Source organism: Ochotona princeps, chromosome 18 (genome assembly GCF_030435755.1).
Source record: "Ochotona princeps isolate mOchPri1 chromosome 18, mOchPri1.hap1, whole genome shotgun sequence".
In the NCBI taxonomy this organism is placed as follows: domain Eukaryota; kingdom Metazoa; phylum Chordata; class Mammalia; order Lagomorpha; family Ochotonidae; genus Ochotona; species Ochotona princeps.
Window position 1 is genome coordinate 32,884,184 of NC_080849.1, and position 24,350 is coordinate 32,908,533.

The 24,350-nt window shown below is 43.0% G+C and overlaps 1 long non-coding RNA gene across 1 annotated transcript in view; it reads left to right on the forward strand.

The window, feature by feature from the left end:
• Positions 1–300: 300 nt before the first annotated feature.
• Positions 301–24,350, forward strand: part of LOC131482531 (uncharacterized) — a 217,579-nt gene continuing 193,529 nt past the window's right edge. Inside the window, exon 1 of the long non-coding RNA XR_009247069.1 lies at positions 301–542. This is a non-coding gene — a long non-coding RNA (uncharacterized LOC131482531). The remainder of the gene's footprint in view (positions 543–24,350) is intronic.

The window sequence follows — 24,350 nt, forward strand, 5'->3', positions numbered from 1 at the left end:
GTTACCCAATCTGAAGTCACCAAGGGTTTTGTGAATCCTGAAAGCACAAGACTAGTGGCAAGGACTAGAGAGTTCCAGAAGTTGGGTTCTGCAGCTCTGGATGGATGTTCCTCTTTCTTCTCTCTTGTACCTCCTTGATGGTGAGCCTATCATTTCTCTACCTCTAGGTGGTGAACTACTTCAGTGTCAGAGGCATCCCAATGAAAATGAAGCATAAGTCGTTAGTCATTATGACCTAACCATTTCCATTCTTATCCAGTAGAGTTTGACTGAAGGTTACTTTTCGGTGCCTGGTGGCTCAGTCAAGCCAACCAGGCTCCCTCAGCTAATCTTCCCGTCAAGGCTGTTGTAGTTTCATCATAGCCAGTGAAACTCTGAATTTGGACCTTAGAAGCCCAGTGTGGAGATGCCATCCCAATTCTCCAAATAGTTATTAAGTTCAGTATTTCTCACGTGAGCTGCTATAGACTTAGAGGAAATACAGATTCAGAGTCCATATTCAAATCTCACCCAATGTGAAGAGGACTAGGCAGAATTCTATGGTAAGTTGATCCACAGGGTGAACCATTCAATGGAAGCAGGAACTGGGAGAGAATGGTGACTAGGAACTTGAAGGAATCCTGGACTAGACATTGGCCTTTTTACAAGTATGCAAGGGGATTTGAGGCCAATGAATCTACATCTAAAACAGCATGAAAACTCCATCATCTTGATTACATATGCTAAGCTGCATTTCTTTCCAAGATACATTCCACCCCTGTAATCATCACTTTAATTTAGGTCTGGAGACTTTAATCAGACAACAATTTGAATCATGGTCCATCTCCTCATTTACCCTCCATATTGTGTCTTTTCTTTCCACTTAACTGAAGAATAACAACCAATTCTGAATTAAATAGCAATCAGCAACAATAAAGTTAGAATCAACTTGTGTTAATGGCCTTCCTTATTAGTTCTTTAGCTTTCACAAAACTGGCCTCACATGGAAATGCTGCCTTGAAACATTCATGTTTTAGAAGGGATATGAAATGGGCATGCTTGTGCCCCAAGTTCAGCTTGTGCAGGGTTCCCTGGGAGTGTCAGAGTGATGCTTTATTTTGAAGGACAGACTTTGTGGGCGTTGTGTGCTGGAACACCCAGTTCCCTTCACCCAGTGAGTAAGGGGTTGATATCTGACCTGTACCAAGTGAATTAGATATTTTTAAAGGTTCATTTTTACTTATTTGAAAGGCAGTTATGGGAAGAGAGAGAATTTTTCCATCTTCTTTTTCATTCCCCAAATGGCCACTACAGCCAGAGTTGGAACAGACAAAACCAGGAGTTTCTTTCTGTTCTCCTACAAGGGTTTGAGAGCCTAAGAACTTGAGCCATCCTCTGCTACTTTCCCAGAAGTATTAACAGGGAGCTGAACCAGAGCAGCTTGGACTCAAACCAGTGCTTATATGGGATGCAATATCACAGGCAGTGGCTTTACCCACCACACTATGATATTGACCCCTAGATTTTCCTTAAACATTTATTTGAAAGGCAGAGCCACAAAGAGAACAGGGAGCGGGATATTCCATTTGATGGTTATTTTCTTAAATGGCTGCAGTAGCCAAAGTTGGGCCTGGCCAAAGCCAAGAGACTGGAACTCCATTCTGTTTTGCCACATAGGATAGCTGGGACTATCATCCGCTGCTTTCCCAGGTGCATTAGCAGGGAGCTGGATCAGACATGGAACAGCTGAGATCTGAACTGGCATTCTTAGGGCGTGCCAGTGTTGCAGGAGGCAGGGTCTTAACTCACTACAGTGGCACCACTAACTAGGTCTTTCCCTCAAACTAGTGAAATATATAAAATGTGGGTGTGTCTCAGTGGAGATAGCTAGAATAGGTGGTCTTGGAGACTGTGGTACCTACAGGTATATACTACTTAGGAGGACAAGAGACAGTCATGAAGAAAGACTTTTGTGATTCAGCAGAGGGGCTTCAATGTTGGGGAGGAAGGACAGTGAAACTACTACACACATTTTCTCAAAGTGGAAAGACAAGAAAATCCAGTAAATACTTTGGATAAATTGTGTATAGATTAAATGATATAAATGTGCCCTTCCAAGGAGGCAAGTATGGACAAAGACGGTATCATTATAAAATATTTAATACAAAGCTATTTTTGAAATTTGGCTATTTTTGAACTCAGGCACCACATTAAAAATAAAAGCCTAAAGCAATCTTCCATTGAGGTTGTGCACATACACAATAGATTCACAAAGTCTAGGAGGATGTGATATAGAACATCCATGCCTACAGGGCAGATTAGGCCTTCCATGTGTCCTGTAGATGGCTTCCTTAGGACGTCTCCATGAACTGCCACCAGCTGGACAAAGCCTTCCAGGCTTCCCACCACTCCCACCTCTCAGGGCACATGAGCTCATCCTGGCAAAACTGCCATTTCTTAAACATTCTGTGCATTGTGTTCTATGAAGGAGGTTGCTATGGATTGAATGTGACTTGTCTGCACCAAAAGCTTTTGATAACATTTGACTTTTAGTGTAACGGTGTTGAAAGAGGAGAGGGCTTTTAAGAGGCTTACAAGGTCATTAATAAGGGATTAATGCCTTTCTCAAGGGAATGGGTTTTTTCTTGAGCTCCTGGACTAGTTATCAAGTGAATGATTTTTACAAAGGGAGAGTATTCCTCATCTTGTAGCTCTTCTGCACCTGCTTGCTTGCCTTTTTAACTGATTTCAAAGGTAGGAGGTTAAGAGCTAGATTCACTGATTCACTCCCCAAATGCTGTAATAGCTGAGACTGCAAGGATCTGAAACTGGGAATGCAATCCTAGTCTCCCACATGGGTCATAGAAACCCAATTGCCTAAGCTGTCACTGCTGCCTGCAAGGGCCTGCGTGAGCAGGAAGCTGCAATCAGGAGCTGATGCTAGGTACTCCAATGTGTGATGCAAGCATCTTGACCACTGGACTAGCCATCTCCAATGCCTTCTGCTTTTTCCACCTTGATTTGACGCATCATGAGACCGTCACTTAGAAGCAGATGTTGACATCATATTCTAGGCCCTCCCAACCTCCAGAAGTGTGACTGTCACCTACTATTTGGTTTTCAGTTACAGCCACGGAAGATGGACTATAATAAAAATGGTTTTGTTGTAGTTATGGTTTAGTTTGTAGCTGTGTGATGGGAAAACACTGAGCTGGTTTTGGTTTGAGTCAAAACTAAAAGGCATCTGGTAAGGTGGGCTCCACTGGGAGACAGAAGTTGAGTTGAATAAGGAGATCCATCTTTCAAGTTCAGACCATAATTGTGCCCGCTAGGGTCCTTTGCTTTTGATAACACATACTTCTGCTTGCTACACAATCTAACGATATGTTTACAAAAGTACTTAAGAGGGTGTGCATTTAACCTAACAGTTAAGGCACCTGCGTTTTATACTGGAGTGCCGAGTTTGAGTCCTGGCTCAAGCTCCAACTCTAGCTTTCGACCAGTGCAGACCTTGTGGTGGGGATGACTCAGGAATTGGACTCCTGCCCTCACTGTGACAGACCTAGACTGAGTTTCCAGTTCCTGGATTCAACTTGTTCCAGTTCTGGCCATGGTGGATATTTGAGGAGTGAACAAGCAGGCAGAGGCTTTTTTTTTAAAGAAATCAAAACAGGGCCTGGCGGCGTGGCCTAGCAGCTAAAGTCCTCGCCTTGAACGCCCCAGGATCCCATATGGGCGCTGGTTCTAATCCCAGCAGCTCCACTTCCCATCCAGCTCCCTGCTTGTGGCCTGGGAAAGCAGTCGAGGACGGCCCAATGCTTTGGGACCCTGCACCCACACGGGAGACCTGGAGGAGGTTCCTGGTTTCCGGCTTCGGATCGGCGCAGCACCAGCCGTTGCGGCTCACTTGGGGAGTGAATCATCGAACAGAAGATCTTCCTCTCTGTCTCTCTTCCTCTCTGTATATCCGACTTTGTAAAAAAATAATAAATAAATCTTAAAAAAAAAAGAACATAAGTAATTGAACAACTACCCTAAACAAAACGATGACAGCAAAAAATCTCGGTGAATGGAACCAGTGAATATTGGCAGGGTGACATCCTAGGATCAGTGAAAATGGCAACATTTCAGGACTGTCCAAAACCACAAAAAAAAAAAAAAAAAAGAAAGAAAGAAAGAAAAAAAAAAAAGGAAATCAAAACAAAGCAAACCAAAATAGAGCAAAATTCAAAGTTAATTCCTTGTTGCTGACTTGATTCTTGCTCTGACAGGCCAAGATTGGGTTAGGGTAAGAGATATGACTCTTCTGTTAATTGGTCCAGGTCATTTTCATCACTGTCTGATCCTTTCCACTTGTACTTAGAATGCTGGTATTAGTTACCCTTTCCCTTGGTCTGTGTGGTCACTCTGGGCTTCCTAGGTGCCTCTGTATAGCCCCCTCACTCCACTAGCTCCTCCCACACCTGGCCGGTTGGGTAATGGCCAGGCTGTGCAACTGTTCTTTGGATGGATATCAACAGGCATGTAAGAGGGCCACACAATTCTGCAGTTGGGTAGCTGATTTCTAATTTACCTTATGAGAGGTATCATCTCTAGGTGAATGTGGAAACCTGAGTTTAAGTAGAATTTTAAATAGACCTCCCAAATGAGGATTAACATTTGCTTCTTCCAATTTCTAAGGAACTTTCCGTTTGTTAAACATTAACATTTGTAGCTGCCAAAAGTTTTGTTCCAGAAGAATATTAGAAATACCTGCAAGTTGTAATTGGGAGGCTAACTTGAACATAAACACTCATTTTCAAAGACAGATGAAGCTGAATGATAATTATTTACTCTAGAACTTACTGGATCCAGTTAGTAATGTATCACTTTATGACAATTCTGTTGTTTTTTCTTCTGTTTGTTCATTTATTCATCCATCAGATGCATCTCTCAAATGCCTTTGAGATACTGGAAATTTCTTCCAGACCCAATGGTGGTGACAGTAACAACAGTGATGGAGTCAGAGATGTCATTTGTTAAGATTTTTTTATGAAGCAGGCATCATGCTAATCATTTCAAGTGTCTTATATTAATTTATTAAAAAGCCATATTGCACAGGTGATACCCCATTACCTGTATGAAGGCTAATGAGACGCAAAGCTACCTAGTTAGAATGTGGGAGAAACTTGACTCTAGAACTGTCACATGCAAATGTCTGCATGTTTGGATTATATCAGCCTTCTGCCTGAGACCCTCCCATGTGTAGCTTGGCCCACCTTGCTGAGTCTTGGGCCTTCAACCTCAGCAGGTTACTTCCTCTAACACATGTGAAGTTCTGGGGTAAAATCACCTTTAGGCCTTAGTTTCTTGTCTCTTTCTGCTTGCTCAGAATTAGAAGAGTCAGTAGCATTTGTGATTATGTACTTAAAATATTGATTGGTATACTGTTTGGCAACGAAATACAATAGGTAGGTGATTTCTACATAACAAACTTATTCCTGCAGAGCTTGGAAATCAAGATCAAGGCATCAGATTTTGTGTCCTGTGAGGTCCATTTCCTAGTTCATAGACATTAGATGAGTCCGTATTTTTGGTGTTTCTTTCATGGGATATTACTATCTTTCCTGAGAGGTCTGCCCTATGACCCAATCACTCCCCAAACTCTCCACTTCCAAATATCACCATATTGGGATTAGCATTTCAGCATATAAATCCTGGGGAGATACAAACATTCAGTATATTGAGATTGACTTGGCCAGAAAGTAAAGTAGTGAAGTTGTGAAAATTTCCAGTTGAGGTCTGTTTTCTAAAGGCCACTGCCCTTGTCTTATCCCTTGGAAGAATACCTGCTCTTGTGCACCATTAGCACCTAAGACAGACTCCCTGGGCCTTAAAAAGCACAGAGCTGCTGCTAGCAGTGGGCATCATTTTCACTTGCTGTTAAAATCTTTACTCAGTTCAATGAACCTGGATAAAAAGATGAAGGTGAGGGGTAGTCATTGAATATTAAACCCATTACTGATTTTTCACGTTTTGAACCAGTCCAGGGTTCTGCTCTTGCCTCCTCAGAGTTAACTAAGCATTTCCACCTATTCGTTTCTTCCCTAAAAGGTATTTTATACTTAGAAAAAAGAAGGCAATGAGTCCTGACCATAGTAGTCATCAGCAAAGAGTTCTTGGGACAAAGGCTGGTTAAGGAAATGTAAGTGGACCAGGTGAGGGATACTATGAGAGGGCTAATCTGTTTGTAGCAAATCATGGGTAAAATACCAGGAGATACTTGAAGGACTATACTGCTGTCCCTCATGGGAGATTGCTGGATTCCCTATGGGCAACAAAATCCTTGGATGCTCAAGCTCTTTACATAAATCGTGTAGTATTTGTGTATAATATTTCCATATACTTTTGTGACTTTAGTGTTTAATCAATATAAATGCTATGTAAATTATTGGTTTACTGTATTGTATAGGCAGTGGTGAGATGATGCAATTCTGCACATGTTCAATACAGAGACATTCCTTCCCTGAAAATATTTTCAAGCCAAACTTGGTTGAATCTGAGGACATAGAACCTACACATCAAGGAGGCTGACTGTATTAGTTTGAGAAAGCAGAGTAAACTTGGATCTAAATTTGGAAATATTTCGGATTATAAGAAAAGTTTGAGAAATTCCTCAAGTTTGTGTGCCTAAGCCTGCTTAAGGAAGCTCACTTCTCACTTACAAACTCCTTGCTACCCCAATGTGAAAGGGCTAGTTTTAGGCATCACATCCTGGTTCAAGGTCAGGATGAAGTCTCCAGTGATGCCTGCTTCACTACTAGAACAACAAAATCCAGAACCTCTTCTCCCTGTATCTCATTCTCCAGAAGTCCTATGTCCTTAAGCCCCAAGGGGTTCTGGAAACGTGGTTTTCTAGTCTATGTTTGAGGCAGAAGGGGAAGAAGACTGGGCATGGAGTACTTTAAACCGTACAGTGCTGTCTGCCACATTCTCCACATGCGTTCTGTTGTCTACTCATATAGAGGAAAACTAGCACAAATCTCACCTGCTCTAGGAGGCCATGTTCTACTTTTTCTCCTTAAAAACTTTTTTCTCCACCCTCTGCACAGAGCCGTGGTTTTCCTGTCTTGTTTTTCTCCTTCAGTCAATAGATTCTGAAGGCAGGATCTGCTTATGTGTGGCACTTTCATCATATGCATATCCATCTACTGATTTACTCCTCAATGGCCATATTGACTGGGGCTGGATCAGGTTGAAGCCAGAAGCTTTTGTTGGGTGCCCCACTTGGCTGCAGGGTCCCAAGCACCTGTGCTGTTTTCCCCTGCCTTCCCAGGAACATTAGCAAGGAACAGGATCAGAAATGAAGCAGCTGGGGTTTGAACTTGAGCTTATCTTGCTATGCCATTCTGCTGGCTCCTTGTTTCCACATAAGGAGTGTATTTTAGATTGAGCCGCCAATTATGACTGTATCCTTAACTGTCAGTTGACTATGATGGTCATCTGACTTATGTTCTTGTCAGTTACATCCTCCCTCCCGAAACACGATAGGTTGTTAACAGCTTGGATTGGAGGTACCTGGGTAGAATAGCCCAATGTTTCTATCATTCTATAAAAATTCAGCAGCTTCAAGTACAATTAAAGCAAAAGTACTTGGAAATGTTCTCAAACATCCATGTAAGTGTGCTAATTTGAAGATTCATTTCTTGAGGTACTTGACTAAAATTAGAATTTCCTACTTTGTTAGCATAGGAGCCATGACTGAAGGAGTAGGATTGGGGTGGGGCTTGTGACAGTTCATGCGAGGAGTACACACATGCCCAAAACATGTGCATGTGAAGCATTGTCCAAGTTGAGGAAATATATTCTGCACATGTGTAGACTGTGTTCCAAATGTAGTGGTGGTTAATAGTCATAAAAATAAAGATTCTCATAATGTGATTGCCGAATCTATGCTGGCTTTGATAATTTTCTGCATTTTAGACACTATAGGATTACATGAAGTTCTGCCCTTTTTCCCTGTGTTCAACACCCAAATGTGGCTCTTAACTCCAGCTGTCTGTTAATGCAGATCTTGGGAAGCAGTGGTGGTGCCTCTAGTGGCTGGGTTCCTACAACCCATTTGAGGTGGTGGGTTCCTGATTTGGACCGGTGTGGACCAGTGTGGAAGCTCTCTCTATCCCTTAATGTCTCTGGAGGAAAATTGAAAAGTAGATCTTCAAAACCAAACACTACCCAGGGAGTGGAGAGGGGCATGATCTTGCTTCCAAATAACACATTTAGTGAAGAACTACAGAAAATCTCAAAGACTGCAAATAAGATGACAAAATGATTTGACTAGATAGTGCTATGCTCAAGAAACTCATGGAAAGCAGAATTAAAAGACTATTTTTGGAGTCAGAGTGATGGTTCATCTGTCTAATCCTCTACCTACCTACAAGCGCTGGCATCTTATATAGGCACCAGTTTGTGTCCTGGCTGCTCCGCTTCCAATCCAATTCCCTGATTATGGCCTGGGAATGCAGTAGGTGATGACCCAAAGCCTTGGGACTTTGTACCTGGAGGAAGCTCCTGGCTCCTGAGTTTGGATCAGCTCAATTCTGCCTAATGCAGCCATTTGGGGAGTAAATTAGTGGATGGAAGATCTTTCTCTCCCTGTCTCTTCTCTCTATAAATCTGCCTTTCCAGCAATTTTTTTTCATAAAAAATTTATTTTTATGAAAAAAATTGAAAAGCAAGTAACTTTTAATGCATAATTCCACAAGTTTTTGAAGATCCCTTCCACATGTGTTGAAATAGTACATCGTCTTTGGGGGTAGGTCATGTGAGGCTGGGTTAGAGCAATTACCTGCATGTGCAAGATCTGTGGCTGGGAATTGACTAGGTAGGGGAGCTAAAGGGATGCCCCTGCTGGGCTGTAGTTCCCAATGGTGAGCACAAAGGTTGGTAATGAGGGTGGGCCTGACTGAACATGGCTCAGCATGTGTGTGGGCTGGGTTTGAGGGTGTGCCAGTCTGGGCTAGGCTCTAGCACCCATTGGTGCTCATGAGAGCCCAAATGGGTATGGGATAGGATAGGCTAGTTTGCAGCACGGTTGATTTATACGAAAGCTAGGTCTGGTGGTGGGTCAAGCAAGGCTGGGCTGTAGAACCTACCAGAGAGTGCTTCAACGTGTGTGGGCTGATCTAGCAAGGTTGCAGAACCCGCTGGTGAAGGTTGGGAGTGGAGGTAGGCCAAGTCAGGCTGAGCCAAACACCCTTTGGTGTGTCTGAGATTTGCAACTGGGAGCTGGTCTGGAATAGGGGAGCTTGGGGAACTCCCTTTAAGATGCAGCCTGTGTTGGTGAGTATGAGAACCAAGACTGGGGAGCAGGCCAGGTGGAGCCAGGCGACATCACCTACTAGTAAGTGCTGAGGTGAAATGGGCAATACCAGACTGGGTTATAGTACCCACTGGCTATACAAGACTCCAGGCCAGGAGTGAGCCTGTTGAGGGGGCTAAAGGAGGCTTTCCTAATGAGCCATTGCTCTTGCTGGGGAGTGTGAGAGCTGGGATTGGGGTGGAACAGGTTGGGCAGGGCTATAACCATTGTTGGACTGCATGTGATCTCGGTTTGCAGGAGGGCCTGGTTAGGCCAGGCCTATGCATCTGCTGGTGCATGCAAGAGCCAGGGTAAGTGATGACTGGCCAACCTTTGCCACAGCATTTGCAGGTGCAATAACCCCTGGAAAATGAAAGATCTGAGACTACGAATGGGCCTAGTAGGGAAACTGTGGGCACTCTTCTGCTGAGCTGCAGCTCCCGCTGGAGTGCATGAGAGCTAAGGATAGGAGCAGACTAGGCTAGACAAGGCAGCTCACCTGTCAGCATATGTATGGACTGGATCATGGGGTGGGGTGAGTTGAGCTAAGCTAAGCTTCAGTTTAACTGTATGTATGTGTATATGAGAGCCTGATTGGGATGTGGCATGGACTGGACTAGTCTGTTTTACATACTTGCATGTACAGGAACAGGGGATGGAGGCATGCCTGGCGGGGTTACTGGGAGTCATCCCAGCTAGGCTGCAGTTCCAACTGGTATGTATAAGTGCCAGGTCTGTTGCATGCTCAGTTGGGCTGGCCTGCAATGCCTGTTGATTTGTATAGGACTTGTGGTTGGAGACTGAACTGACCAGGCAACTACACTTATCAGTTTGTGCGTAATCTGATGTGGGACACGGATTGAACTGGACCCTATACTGGCTGGCATATGCAAGAGTCAGTCTTTGGTCATCCCAGGTGAGGTGTCTTGGGGTAGTCCCAAAATAGACCACTGGACTGAAAACTCCAACCACTGAGAGGATCATGGGATTTGTGGTCCTACCTTGGAATGCGTGTGTTGGGACTGGGCCTCCTTGACTGCTGATGCCTCTGCAGTAGAAAACATGCCCAGGTGCATAAGGAGGACAAGACGGCCAGTTCATTTAAGCCTGCAGAGGATGGCAAGTGCCAAGTCAGAAGTTAGAGAACAGAATAAGTTTGGACAACTCTCCCGGATGAACTTCAGCAGCAAGTGTCTGGGTGAATGATGTAATGGGGTAGACCCTGTCAGCCAAAGGACCTTGGAGTTTTTCTCAGCTTTGGAGCAATGAAACTAATAGCATCTCAGGACTATAAAAACTCAAGCAATACCCTCCACCATTTTTCTCTACATTGGGGTTTTTAAGATGACATCAAGTGAATATCCTGATCCCTGGGAACTGATATAGTTTGGCAGCTGGGAGCGGCCCTTTTCCTCACTGCCCTAACTCCCCCACCTCCCAGATACAAGAGAAAAGTCAAGAAAAAGAAAATTGGAAGCATTTGTCCCACCCACATTTCCCATGCCTTGACACTCCCCACCCTAATCAGTGGACCTCGTGGATGTGCATCTTTGTCAACTATGTAAACAACGTTAAAAAATTACAGACTCCCATAAAAATGTACATGTATTATGTTTAAAAATGTTGAAAACCTCTATCATGAATTAAAACAACTAAAGAACATCTGGTCTTTGTAACAAAGAACTCAGATACACTGCTCATTGACTTATCTCATACATGGTAGGTGGTGCTTACTGTCAAGAACACTCTTCTGGCATATTCCAATATAACCTCCCACTCTCATTGTAATGACCAGAAAGCCATAACCAGCCAACTGGATGGAGCCTGTGAGATGTTGTCATTTCTGTAGAAAATAAAGAACTCATGTTATCCAGTGATCACGCTGGTACGCTTCGTAGGGTCAGGTGCAGCCTTGAGAATCAAGAAGTTAGTTTGATCTTATGGGTGCTGCTTAATTGGCTCATGTGTAAACATTGAGTCAGTTGGCTGCCCTTTTACTTTCGGTTTGACAAGTGGGTAGATGGCATTACTTCTGTGGATGGCATTAATAAATCGGCATTGTGAGGCTTCTGAAGAGACTTCATGTGAGCAGCGAATGTTATAGCATCTAACTCACCTAGCAACAGAACCGCGCCCCACAATTACATTTCTGGATTATTCTCCTCTCAATTAAAAATAGCATAGAGTTTATGGCAAAGTGGTGTGGAATTCTCTGGAGCTTTAATCACTTATGGCCTCATCTTCCAGTGGTCAGTGATGATAAACAAGCTGAAAGGATTTCCAAGGGGGCAGAGCATTAATAAGGTAAGATTTTAAAATTAATTTTTCAAGTTAATTAAAATGTCCAAAAGCACAATAAAACTGTGGAAAATCTGGCAAGGGAATGGCAGCAGGCCTGATTAATGCAAGTCAACTGTCTTCTGAGGGTAATAGTAATAATGATGAGATTATGGATATGGAAGAACCTGCTACAAAGAAATGTGATGCATGTGGAATACAAACTGCATCCCAGTTACTATTTTATGGTGCACAATGGATCTTATTAAGGAGGAAGAGCGGCAAGAATTACCACCGAATTGCTCAATAAAAGTATTGTGTAATTAACAGTGTTGCTGCAGCAGCTGGAGCCATGCCTCCCATCGATATTCCATATTCTCCATTTATTTCCAGTGTGCTAAGGGCTGTGGATCCTTAACTGCTTATTTTTCTGATCACTAAACAGTAAACATTTGTGGAGCAGGGCACCAAGCTAAGTGGTATAAGGGTATGATGAAAGCACTGCATCTGCCCTCAAGGGGCTTCTGTTCAAACAGGGCAGTTAAAACATGGATGCCACTAACCTTAACACAATGAAAATTCTATTGAAATTTCCCATAGAGGTCAAAAGAAGAAGAACTGATTGCAAAAAGGATTAAGTAGAGGCACCAGACAGCACAGGACATTTAAGAAGGGCTTTGATTTTGATGCAAGATTTTTAATTTCCATTTTTTAAAAATTTAAAATTTGAGAGGAAGAGGCAGTGTGTGAGCACTTCCATCTGTTGGTTCTTTCTCCAAATGTCTATAGTAGCCTGGGCTGGATGTGCTGGAGTCAAGACTGGGAAGTCAATCCAAGTCTCCCACATTGGTGGAAGAAACTCAGTTTCTTGAGGCATCACTTTAGTAGGAATTTAGAGTGGGGATCTCTAAATTACAGGTGGGACTCGTACTTTGATACATGCTGTGGGCATCTGACCCAACATCCTAAATGCTTACCCAAATGCCCACTCCTTGTAACATGTTTTCTTTCATTTGAGAAGCAGACATAGAGTGATGTTGGCAAGATTTTGGCAGGTGGAGATAATAGCTTTGTACTTGTGAGCTCTTAAACTTTTCAAAAGTGAATATGGTTCATAATGTCACCAAAAATAGATAGGAAACAATGGAGCTATATATTTTTAGTGAAGAATGTAGTGGGAAAACAATACGAATTGATGATGTGTTGAGAGAACTGTGCCAGCCAACGAAGTGGCATCATTTAATTCGTGCAGACACGTTGTGCACAAAGGTGGCTTTGGACATTTGAGTCAAATAGCCTTTACTGTGCTTCACTGGATGCATGGAGACATAAAAGACAGGGAGCAAGTCATAAAATACATTTTTGGGATGCCACAGGAACGCCGACAACCTGGTTAATAGAAGAGCTTTGGGGAAAAGATGATGCATTAACACAATGATAATGTACCCAAGCAGGTGCTTCTCACCATCATCCAACTGAGGTCAGCCCCCTTTGAGTAGGAAGTTGAAGTCAAGTTGGTGTTTCTTAGGATTCTCTGATAATACAGAGATTAGATGCTGTCAGAATATGCTTGTGAGGTAGATGCATCGGCATTGGATGTGATGTTCTTTAGGTATGTGTAGAGGATTACTTACACATCATCTGTGTGAGCATCAATGTATTTAAGGCCCATTTAAAATGACAGCTAAGCTTTTGTCTCCAAGGGGGAAACTGTCTTGGGGTAAGCTCAGATCCTCCTCTTGGGAGGATTCTAGACACAAGATCACAGGCTCCAATTGATCTACAGTTTGGTTTTTATAGGATATCCTTTTCATAAGATCTTTTTTATTTTCTATTAACACTCAATAAATTCAGGCTTTCTTTTTTCCCTGCTGTGTTTCTATTACTTCTGGCTGTACTTCTCTCCCACAGCAGCCTTTATTTCTGGTCTTGCAGAGGATGGGAGCAGGAGACTGTGAAGCATGGCAGCCAGCTGACTGCACTATGATGAGGCTCTAGAATGGAGAGAATTGCCAAGAACCTTGAGTTGGGGTGTGTTATAGTCTGAAGGCTCCAATTCCACTCTGGTTGCATAGATGCAGTTCCTTTACAGTTTACCAAAAAAAGATGTTAAGTTTCTTGTGTTGCAGTGCACACTGTCTTTGTCTCTGCAATCCTAGAATCCTAGTTCTAGTTTTGGTTCTTATTTTTTTTGGAGTGAGGGCTAGTACAAGAGGGTTTCATGAAGTTTTGGAAAGAATAAGATTTTGGTGCAGTTTTTTTGAGATCCATTGGCTATATTTTCTTTCTTTTTTTTTTTTTAAGATTTTATTATTATTGGAAAGCCGGATATACAGAGAGGAGGAGAGACAGAGAGGAAGATCTTCCATCCAATGTTTCACTCCCCAAGTGTGCCGCAACGGGCTGGTGCTGCGCCGATCCGAAGCCGGGAACCAGGAACCTCTTCCTCCTGGTCTCCCACGCGGGTGCAGGGTCCCAAAGCTTTGGGCCATCCTCGACTGCTTTCCCAGGCCACAAGCAGGGAGCTGGATGGGAAGTGGAGTAGCCGGGATTAGAACCGGCACCCATATGGGATCCCGGGACGTTCAAGGCGAGGACTTTAGCTGCTAGGCCATGCCGCCGGGCCCAAGCTATATTTTCATTATATGCATTTCATGATATGCATTTTTGTACGGTTTTTAAAGACCCTGCACAAAGTTGCAGGAAATCCTGGGCAAAGCCACATTCAGAATCCTTTCAAGAGGATTCTGTAGAGGTCTGAGTAACAGATTACATACACTTCAACAGGATGTATCAGTGTTGGGGGTAGCTCTCCAATCTCAGTTGATTCCTTCCTTCCTTCCTTCTTTCCTTCCTTCCTTCCTTCCTTCCTTCCTTCCTTCCTTCCTTCCTTCCTTCCTTCCTCCTTCCCTCCCTCCTGCCTTCCTGCCTTCCTCTTTCCTTTCTTTCTTTTTCCTTTTTTTGATTAGTTCTTTATTGTGATGAAATATAAATTTCAGGTCAACAAGAGAAGCAGCAATTTTGGAAGAGCTTTGATTGTCTTTATGCCTTGCCCCTGCCTGATGAGTGCTTTTGCCGCCCCCAAGCAACCAGGGCCTAAAACTGCTTCAGCTCACTGCCTCTGGGGAGGCTAAGAGCTGAAGTGCTTGCTGCCATGTCCTTAGCAGCACGAAGGGGCAAACCCTGTAACTGGAAGCACATTCTGATTCCTTGGGACAGACATTGCAGGTCAGGGGTGACTTTATGGTTATTTTTGCCTCATTCGGCTAGTCCCTGCATCCTTGGGAAGGCCATAGGAAGCAAACACAGCTTCTATATAGAAAGGGACTTTACTGTCTGGACGGGAAAGTTGTTGGTGTTGCACACTCTGTCCCTCTCACGGTTGCTGGGGCTAGCTTCTGCATCTCACAGTCCTGCCTTCTTTCCCTTTTGTTGAGGCTCCATGAGGCTCACTCCCACTCATACTGCAGTAGTAGGCTCTTGTCCTCTTGTTTCTTGCTCAGAGATTGGCACAGTGGTAAGCTCTGGGTATCTTTCCTTCCACTCAACTACCTGCACATGGTCCCTCAGTTGTTAAGGTCTCTGGAATCTTCTGCGTTGGATCCTATTCCTTGTTGGACCTCAACGGACACAGTTTACTTTCAGGAAATGTTCATATGTTCTTGTAGCTCCTACAGAAAACCAGCAGAGAGCTGGCAGCTTTTTATTGTGACCTACTTCCCAGGCTGGGTGCAAACACTGGGTCTCAGGGCGGCTTCCCAGAATTCTCCAAGCCCAGACCTCCTACACACCATGTCTGCTCAGGCCTGTGGCCACACAGCCCCTTTCTGATGGGGAGCTTCCCAGGGGGTTGGTCCTTCACAGGACACATTTTGTCAAAGCTTGAGCCTGGGAGGTGTCAGGGACTGGAGTGCACTCAACATTCAGCTGACAGCAGGTGTTCAGGAGGCTGAACGGGATGCTGGGGTACCTCGTTTGGCAGATGGCTGCAGTATATTTGGGAGAAGTATGGCCCCATACAGACTGCTTTTGACTTTGACCTCTATTCTTGTTAACAACATGATGTGAATCTTTGCTCAGTTTGAGAGGGATTCGACTGTAGTTTTTAAAGATTTATTTATTTTTATTGGACAGGTAGATCAAACTTAGAGAAAGAAAGATTTTCCATCCACTGATTCACTCCCCAAATGGCTGCAACGGCCAGAGCTGAGATGATCCAAAGTCAAAAGCCAGGAACCTCTTCTGGGTTCTCCATGCGGGTACAGAATTCCAAGGCTTTGGGCCATGCTCCACTGCTCCAGGTCATAAGCAGGGAGCTGGATGGGAAGTAGAACAACTGGGACACAAACCCATGCCCATATAGAATCCTGACACTTGCAAGGTAAGGATTTAGTTATTGCCATTTTGGCTGACCCCTAGGATCATTCGGCTGTGCCAGGAATTCTGACTTCTGCTTTCCAGTATCCATGGGAGTGACGGGGTAACCTTCTCCCACCTAGAGGTAAGTGGATGTCATTCTATCTGTTCCCAGGAAGGAGGAGTTGTAGAGGAATGGATGCAAATGTGAAATATGGTAGGCATCACTGGGGTGAGAGATGACTGAGTGAGCATCATCAAATTTTTCTGTTTCTCAGAAACAGATGGACAGGAACTCAATTTACTGTTTCAGTAGCCCTGAGGTCACTGTGCTATGGTCAGAGAAGATGTGGCCTCTTCAAGCTGTCAGGGATGCCAGCCATGTGTATGTAGTGCACCCATAGATGTTCTGGATGAAGGAGAGGATGTCACAGGATCTTGTGAGCTCAGCTTCAGTTCTCACAACCTTGACTAGGCCCCAACACCCTGTGTCATTGAGCTGGCGTCTTATCACTGTCCCCCCGGAGTCCCTGGGACCTGCTGTGCATGCAGACTCTGTTCTTGGATCAGGCTTGAGCCTTTCTACTGTTCAATTCTCCTCTTGGTTTTGGCTCAGCATTGGATGTCCTGGTGCTATGTCTTTCTCCTCCAGAATCACAGACCATCTTGCTTTGTCTGTATTCTCCCTTCACATTGAGGACTGCTCTTTGGAAGTGAATGAGTTATTGGAGGAGTTAGACTGCGATGTCTTATGGGGTCCTCCAGGAAGCTTCCCAAGTTGATGACACAATAACCCTCAGTATTTCTTGTTGTCTGTGCAAGCTTCCTATCTAACTCCTAGTCATTTGTGCAGCACAGTCCACTCCATGCTCTGTCTGAGAGACATCAGCCTCTTGTCATGCATAAAACCTGGCTTGTTGCCTTGTGGGAGGGGGAATACAGGATCACAGACCTCTATCAGGCTATAAACCCTTAAAAAACACAAGCCATGTAAGGGTCTTGGTAACCCCAATAATAGAAAATGACCCATTGCCAAGCTACCTGTGCTCCATAACCCAATCTGGAGCTTTCTCCAGCAGAGAACAGACCATGGGTCCAGATCTCGGCCTCCCTCAAAGCCCTCTGCAAGCTTTACTCAGTGCTGGGCTTGTTCCACACCTCATGTGAGGGTTACAACTTCATGCAGGGATGGATAGGGTTTCCCCTGGTTTTAGCTCAGATGGTACCTGTCCCAGGCAAATCAGAATGGATTATCCCCTCTTCCTTTCTGGTTCTACATGTCTGCCACTGTACTCTTCACACAGTGTAGGCCTGGGGTCTGCTGAACTGTGGCCTCCACAAGGAGAGGGTTTTTTTATCTCGCTCATCTCCTTTCCTCCCAGTGCTTGGTAGGAGCAAGTATCCCAGTACCACTTCTGAGTCATCAAACGGTTGTAGGAATCAGCTTTATTCTTTCCCTTCTTCTTAATTTTTAAGTTTGACAAGTAACTATATGTATGGCACAAGATAATACCATTATTATATCAAGCTGATGAATGTTTCAGCTCTTTTTTTGTAGTGAGAACATATATAGGTAACTCTGTATTTTGAAATATACATGATTATTAATCATGGTCAACATACTGTGGGATAGATCACTAAGACTTATCTATCCTCTGTCTAAAGGAAACTCAAGAGTTTTGCCCAAACTGCCTCCCTTCCTTGACCCCACCACCTGCCAGTCTCTTGCAGTCATTATTCTGTTTTTGCAAGTTCAGGTTTTGTAGACCCAGCATAGACATGGCTCATTCAGTCTTTGTCTTCTATGCCTGGCTTGCAGGACCTGCAGTGTGGAACCCTTGGTATTCTAACCTGGCGGTGGACCTGCCACATTCAGTGCCTGTGAGAAACCTGGGAATCTCAAGCTTTGCACTGATTAAGGGGATGCTGCCTGTAGCAGCTGTGACTTTTACTATGTATAAATCATTGACTTTTCTCCTCTGAGTATTTATTGCACAGAACTAGAAAATACCACATATAACGAACCACAATTTAATTACTATAGAAACCTAACTGTTATTTTCATGGATTTCCTTTATATCATACTGAAATCAAACTTTGTGTCCTTCTTAAAAATCTAACATAAAGTGAGCATTTCCCTTTGTCAGTAGCATTCCGACACATAAAAATGGATTTTAAGAATTTTCATGTGGTTGGCACTGTGGCATGGCCAGTGGAACAACCAGCCCGAGACTCTTGTCATCCCAGAGTTTTAGTTAGAGTTTTAGTTGCTCTACTTCCAATCCAGCTCCCTGCTGTTGTTCCTGGGAAAGTGGAGGAAGATGGTCCAAGTTCTTAGACTTATGTGGAAGATCTGGATGGATTTCCGGGATCCTGCTTTAAGCATGCTATTGTAGCCACTTAGGGAATGACCCAGTGTGTAGATATCTCACTCCGACTCTTTCAAGTAAATCAAACCTTTTGTTTTGCAAAAATTCTGTAAGTTTCTATTTGTGTATTTTAGTCTGAGCAATATAAAACAAATATACAATGATGTAAAAATTAAAACCATTTAAAAATGGTAAGAAACTCGCCAACCAAAATCTCATTTCACTAGAGATAACTTTTGTTGATGATTTTAGTGTCAGTATTTTCAAACATTTTTCCCATGCATTGATGCATTTATGCTCATTTATGTACAAGTACAGGTTGCAACAAGGCTCACTAGTACTTTGTACACTTACTGGTCATTTGAAAATTTCATTTCTGAAGTGTTCATGTAAAAGATGTTTTTATGACTGGGTTTTAATTTTTCACACATCAATACAATTAGCATATTAGTATTATTAAACATTTAAAAAAATTAGCAATATCTCCTTCAGAATTTCTTTTGGCCATTTTTCCTCCTCTTCAGAATCTTAAGCTTGATGGAGTCAATATTATCTTTTTAGTGTCTTTCTTTAGCTTAATGTAAGAAATACATTGGCCACCCCTAAACTATGAAAGAAAAATCTATGGAGAAGCATGGATTCTCTTTTATATTTTAATTTTTAACCCATCTGGAATTCATCTGGCATAAGGAATTATTCAGAAAGGGTCTAAAATTACTTTTCTCCCCCAGAAGGCTGGATAATTGTTCCAACATCTTTTTTCCTTTAATTAGAAATGCCAGCTTTAGCATACATATATGCAGTGTTCTCATTATTTTTTCTCTAAAATACACTGCAATTGCGGTTTTAATTTTTTCCCTTTACCAGAGAAATGTAGAATTTTCAACCCTTCAGTAGTTGGTTCTGGTCGTTGTTTCTTTATATAATAATTATAACTAGTAGTTTTCTTGTTTTCCTCCTCTCTTCCCTCCTCTCCTCTGCTCTCCTCTCCTCTTTTTTTTTTTTTTTTTTTTTTGCTGTAGTCAGCAGACATACCCTAAAAAATAGTTATTGTTGCAATTTATTGAGATTTCCTCTGAAGCACATTATGGTTCTCTTTTTGTAAATGTTTTATTTTGTAGATGTTGACAAGATACAATCTCTGTATAGTGCAGATAGGATCTGGGAACTGAAGTTGCTAGCCGGAAACAATCTGGGGCTCCCATGTGAGTGGCAGAAATGCAGTCACTTGAACCTCACTACTGCCTCCTATGGTCTGCATTAGCAGGTAAAGTGGGATGCAGTGTTCTTAACTATTTGGCCTAATACCCACTGAGGATTAGTCTTTCCCTTTCAGGCATCTTGACTTACTTTTAGGTTCATGTCATACACTAATTCAGTGGAGTTTAATTTTTGTATTCACTGAATTGTTTGTTGATGGCTTTATCATCATTTATGCGGTTAGTGGTTATGTTTGCTCTTAAATTCACTCGGTAATAGTGATCCTTTTTGGATCTAAGTGGTCCCAAGTGTTTCCAGTCTTTCAGTTGATTTTTTTTAAGATTTATTTATTTTTATTGGAAAGTCAGATAAACAGAGAGGAGAGACAGAGAGGAAGCTCTTCCATCCGATGATTCACTCCCCAAATTCACTCTCCAAGAAGCTGCAACAGCTGGAGCTGAGCCAATCCGAAGCCAGGAGCCTGGAACCTCTTCTGGGTCTCCCATATGGGTGCAGGGTCCCAAAGCCTTGGGCCATCCTCGACTGCTTCCCCAGGCCACAAGCAGGGAGCTGGATGGGAAGTGGGGCTGCCGGAATTAGAACTGGCGCCTATATTGGATCCCGGCGCATTCAAGGGGAGGACTTTAGCCACTTGGCCACCGCACTGGGCCCTCAGTTGATTCTTTTAGATCCTGAGTAGCCTCAATGGTTTCTGAGTATATCCTGTGAGCTTTCTTTCTCTTGGGTTTCCATGAAGTCAGTCCTGTTTCCCCTCCAGGTCAGAGAAACACTGTTGCCTCAATCTGATATCTGTTCTGCCTGACTACTAACATAGTCATTCTGCACTGGTCAAACAGTTCCTACTTCTACCCCCAAAACACCTGAGTCTGTAATAACTACAGAACTACTCTAGGATTTTCCTGTGTTCAAGTCCATCTCCAGTACTTGACCTTGTATAATTTCTACAAGTTCTACACATGCATGTAATATGAATAGCCACTACTCTTTAGTTTCTGTCCAGGGCCAACATCATTAAATTTAGTCAATGAATGGATTTATCTACCTTCATTTGCAGACGAAAATCTGTTAAAACTTGCTGAAAGTTGCTGTTGGTATCATGTGAAAAATATTTGAGGGTTCTTCAAAAAGTTCATGTAAAAAGCAAATTGAAAAACATTTTGGTGCAAAAATGCTCAAGATCCATGCAATTTTCTAAAAGCACACTTTCCATAAACTTGTGATTTTTTTTACTTGATATGTAAGGCAGAAAAATTAGCTTGTTTATCTATTGATTTACTCCTCAAATGCCTGCAATAGGAGGGATTGGACAAGGCCAAAGCTTGGAGCCAGAAACTCAATCTGACTCTCCCATACAGGTGGCAGAAACCGAGCTACTTGAGCATTGATGGGAAGCTGGAATCAGGAGCCAGAGCTGGAGTATGGAATGCAAGTATTCTAACCAGTATCTCACACACTAGGCCCCCCACACCCATGCTGGAGATTGCTGAAAGGATTAATTCTAGTAAAGGTGATAATTCTGCACAGAAACTAAACTTGAGCCTCTTAATTGGTTAACTCCATGGCAGTTTGTATGCTGAAGTAGGCCCATAGTGAAAAAAATGAACATTTTCAGAACCTTGGGAGCTGATTTTTAAAACCTGTGGTGGGAGCATTACATTATGGAAATTGGTGGATGCTACGAAACAAGCCACTGTGGACCCCAGGAGGGCCGGTTCATGTGTTCCGAAGTAGCACTGGTGACAATTCACTGTCATTAGATTTTTGTAGGGCTGAAGGAATTTTGCAGGGTTAAATAACTGGAGATAGCCTAGGCATTACACTGTTACCTTCTTTATAATTTTCATAGCACCATGTATTGCCATTTTCTCTGGGATGTGGTAGTTTTGATACTTACTACCTTGGATGGTGAAGGGTGGCAGGGATGTGTTAGGGGCTTCCATGAGCCTCTCCTCACTGCAGGAGCTCTTCACATTTATCTAGAAACTGATGTGAGAGTTCATATAACATGCATGTCCATTTGAGTCATACATTTGGGCTCAGAGAGATGATCCCTGATGGGGTCCGTGGACCCAAAACACACTTTAGTGAGTGGAACACCTGAGTTATGAATGGGCCCCATGTTTTCTTGTTTTAAGGAGAAATAGAGTGATGCTTTCAATCTCTGGGAAGCCAGAGTAGATAATGGGTCAGTCAATCTGAATTTTTTGTACTCTCATTTTCCTATCAGACATATCTGAACAAGTGGGTGTAGATCAATTTGGAGAATCACTGATAAAATAACCACTAAATGCCTTAATAGTGACCTTTCCAGGCCTTTTATCTTGGAGACTTTTATTTTATGTGTTAGCTGTTCTAGAACTGAGCACTGGCCCAGGCCCAGATCCAGAAATCTCTCAGATGATCCTTTGTTTGTTTGGGCAGCAACTGAGTCTTGTTGATCCATTCTTCATTTCTTGCAGTTGGCAATCTGAGCTATATTCTTGATGGCTGTATTGGTCTTGTGCCCAGAAAACTATGTTCTAGTTGTGATCTCTATAGCTCTTTGAAAGTCCTGGCAACCATTTAGACCTGACCTTTGTGATAATTTTGTTCATCTTGATGGTTTGGCACTGCCTCACTGTTTCCAAGATTTCCCTTTCTTTCAGTGAGCTCACTTCTGTAATGGGATTTCCTAACTGTGGCCTTGACCTACATAGGTCAGCCATAGCTAAGATTTGGCAATGTTGTCTCTTCTAACAGCATGAACTCTTGATGAAAGTGTGATCTGCCCTCCTGTGGCACTTCTGCCTGGTAGGTTTTCAGACATAACCAGTGTGTCCTCATCTTTAATTTCTTTTCCACCCCATTTGCCATGTCAACTTTAGTGTTTCTGATTCACTGGATGGTTCACACGGAACATCATATTTTCCAAGTTTCTAAAAGCCACTCTTAGAGTGTATTGAGACTGTCTCCAGGATTCTGCCTAGAATTGTGTATCATGGGACAAGGTTTGTAGGGTAGTCAACTCTCTTTTGTCAACTTTATGCCCTGTGAACCCATCTTGCAATATTATTCTTCTAGACAACTTCCAAAACTTCTGACAGCATGAATCAGCCAGATCTTGTGGCTCCTTTGGTTTATAATGTCTGCTGTTAGCTGTCCCAGCATCTCACCATGCTATGATTTGTGGAAGTTGAGCCTTGTCATTTATCTGTGACTGAAAAAGAGTCGTAGGAGAAAGCATTATCTTCAACACATATGACATCAGCCAGGATCCACTCAGGACACAGAAGCTACACCAGCCATTTGAATGGAGAAAATGTAATGGAAAGGAGTAGTAAAGTAAACTTAACTACAAAATGGGGAAGAGAACTCCAAGGAATATAAAAATAGTACATGTGGAAAGCAGTTACTACTGCTGGGGTTTAAGGAGGGAGACTAAGAAAGGGATCAAGAACTTAGGAGAGACGCCTCCTCCATTTTCTCCCTTTAAAGATCCCCTTAAGGTAGTGGATCCACACCTCCCCGGGGAGGGGATGGTTGCCATAGGAAAACAGTGCTGATGAGTGAATTTGCTAGAATTCCCAACTGGTCCACAGGAAACATCCAGTTGAGTGGCAGAAGAAATTTCTAGAGGGCAAAAGGAGGCTGCAACTGATTCACAAGAACTAAGAAGTGATAGCAGAATTCCACATGCTGGTCTGCTTGGAACCTGGCCCCAGGAAAAATGGCACAATGGAACAAATAAGAGAAGCCTATTCCTTTGGCTATAGGTCTACAGCATTATCCCAGTATCCATTTTCAATGAAGACATTGTAGTATTTGAAGGTTGTAATGTCTAGGTCCAGGATCACATGGCAAAATAAAGACTAGAGCCAAGCTGGAATGTAACACATCGATGACCAGAACCAGCAGTATGGTTATTTGTAAAATGCAGCACTAAATCCCTTCCATAACTTTTTATCCTCTACCTCAAGAAGCAGTGCATTTTCATATCCTATTGTACACTTGTGCTGATTGTGTAATTTGTCTTGACTAAATGATATTGTGTATCTTACAAACTATGACCTGCAAGTCATGTCACTTTTTCTCCATTGTGGAACCCAGTGATCATGTTATGAGCTTTGTGATGGAGAGAGACACTCTAGAGGAACACTGAGATGTCCTGGGTGATGGTCTCAGCCAGCTGCTGGGTGAGCCAGTGAGGTCTGTGGGGATTGAAAATCCCAGCCAGACTATCACTTGACTGCAAGCTCAGGAAAGCGTCCCAACAATACCACACAGGACCAAGATCAACCATTACAACTTAGCCCAGTCCTAAATGCTAACCTAAAAATTGTGAGAAAATAAAGTTCTTGTTATTTTAAGCCACCTTTCTTAGGGGTGAGTTGATATGCCAACATTGGACGGATTTAACAAGTAAGAGCACAGCAGGCCTGACTGCTGTCCTTGCAAGGCTTCTTCGTAAGGCTGGCCCTTGACTGGTATCTGGGAGCCTGGGTGTGAGGAAGGTTCCATTCTTCCAGGCTGTTTGGAGGATAGGAGTTACTCACTGTGCCTGAACTGTTATGGAGATATTATGGTATACATTGGCCATCCTTCTTCCTCTGGGAGTCTGGATTTTGGTACACGTTAAGTAGAAACTGTCTATATAAGCATGTGCAGTGAAAACTGAACAGGGAGTCTCTAATGAGCATCCTTACTTAGTACATTTCATATGTGTGGTTATAGCATGTTGTTGGGAGAACTGGGTGTGTCCTTTGCAACTTCTTTAGGAAAGGACCTTTGGGAGTTGTGCTGGGTTCCTTTTATGTCGTTTCACTCCCTGT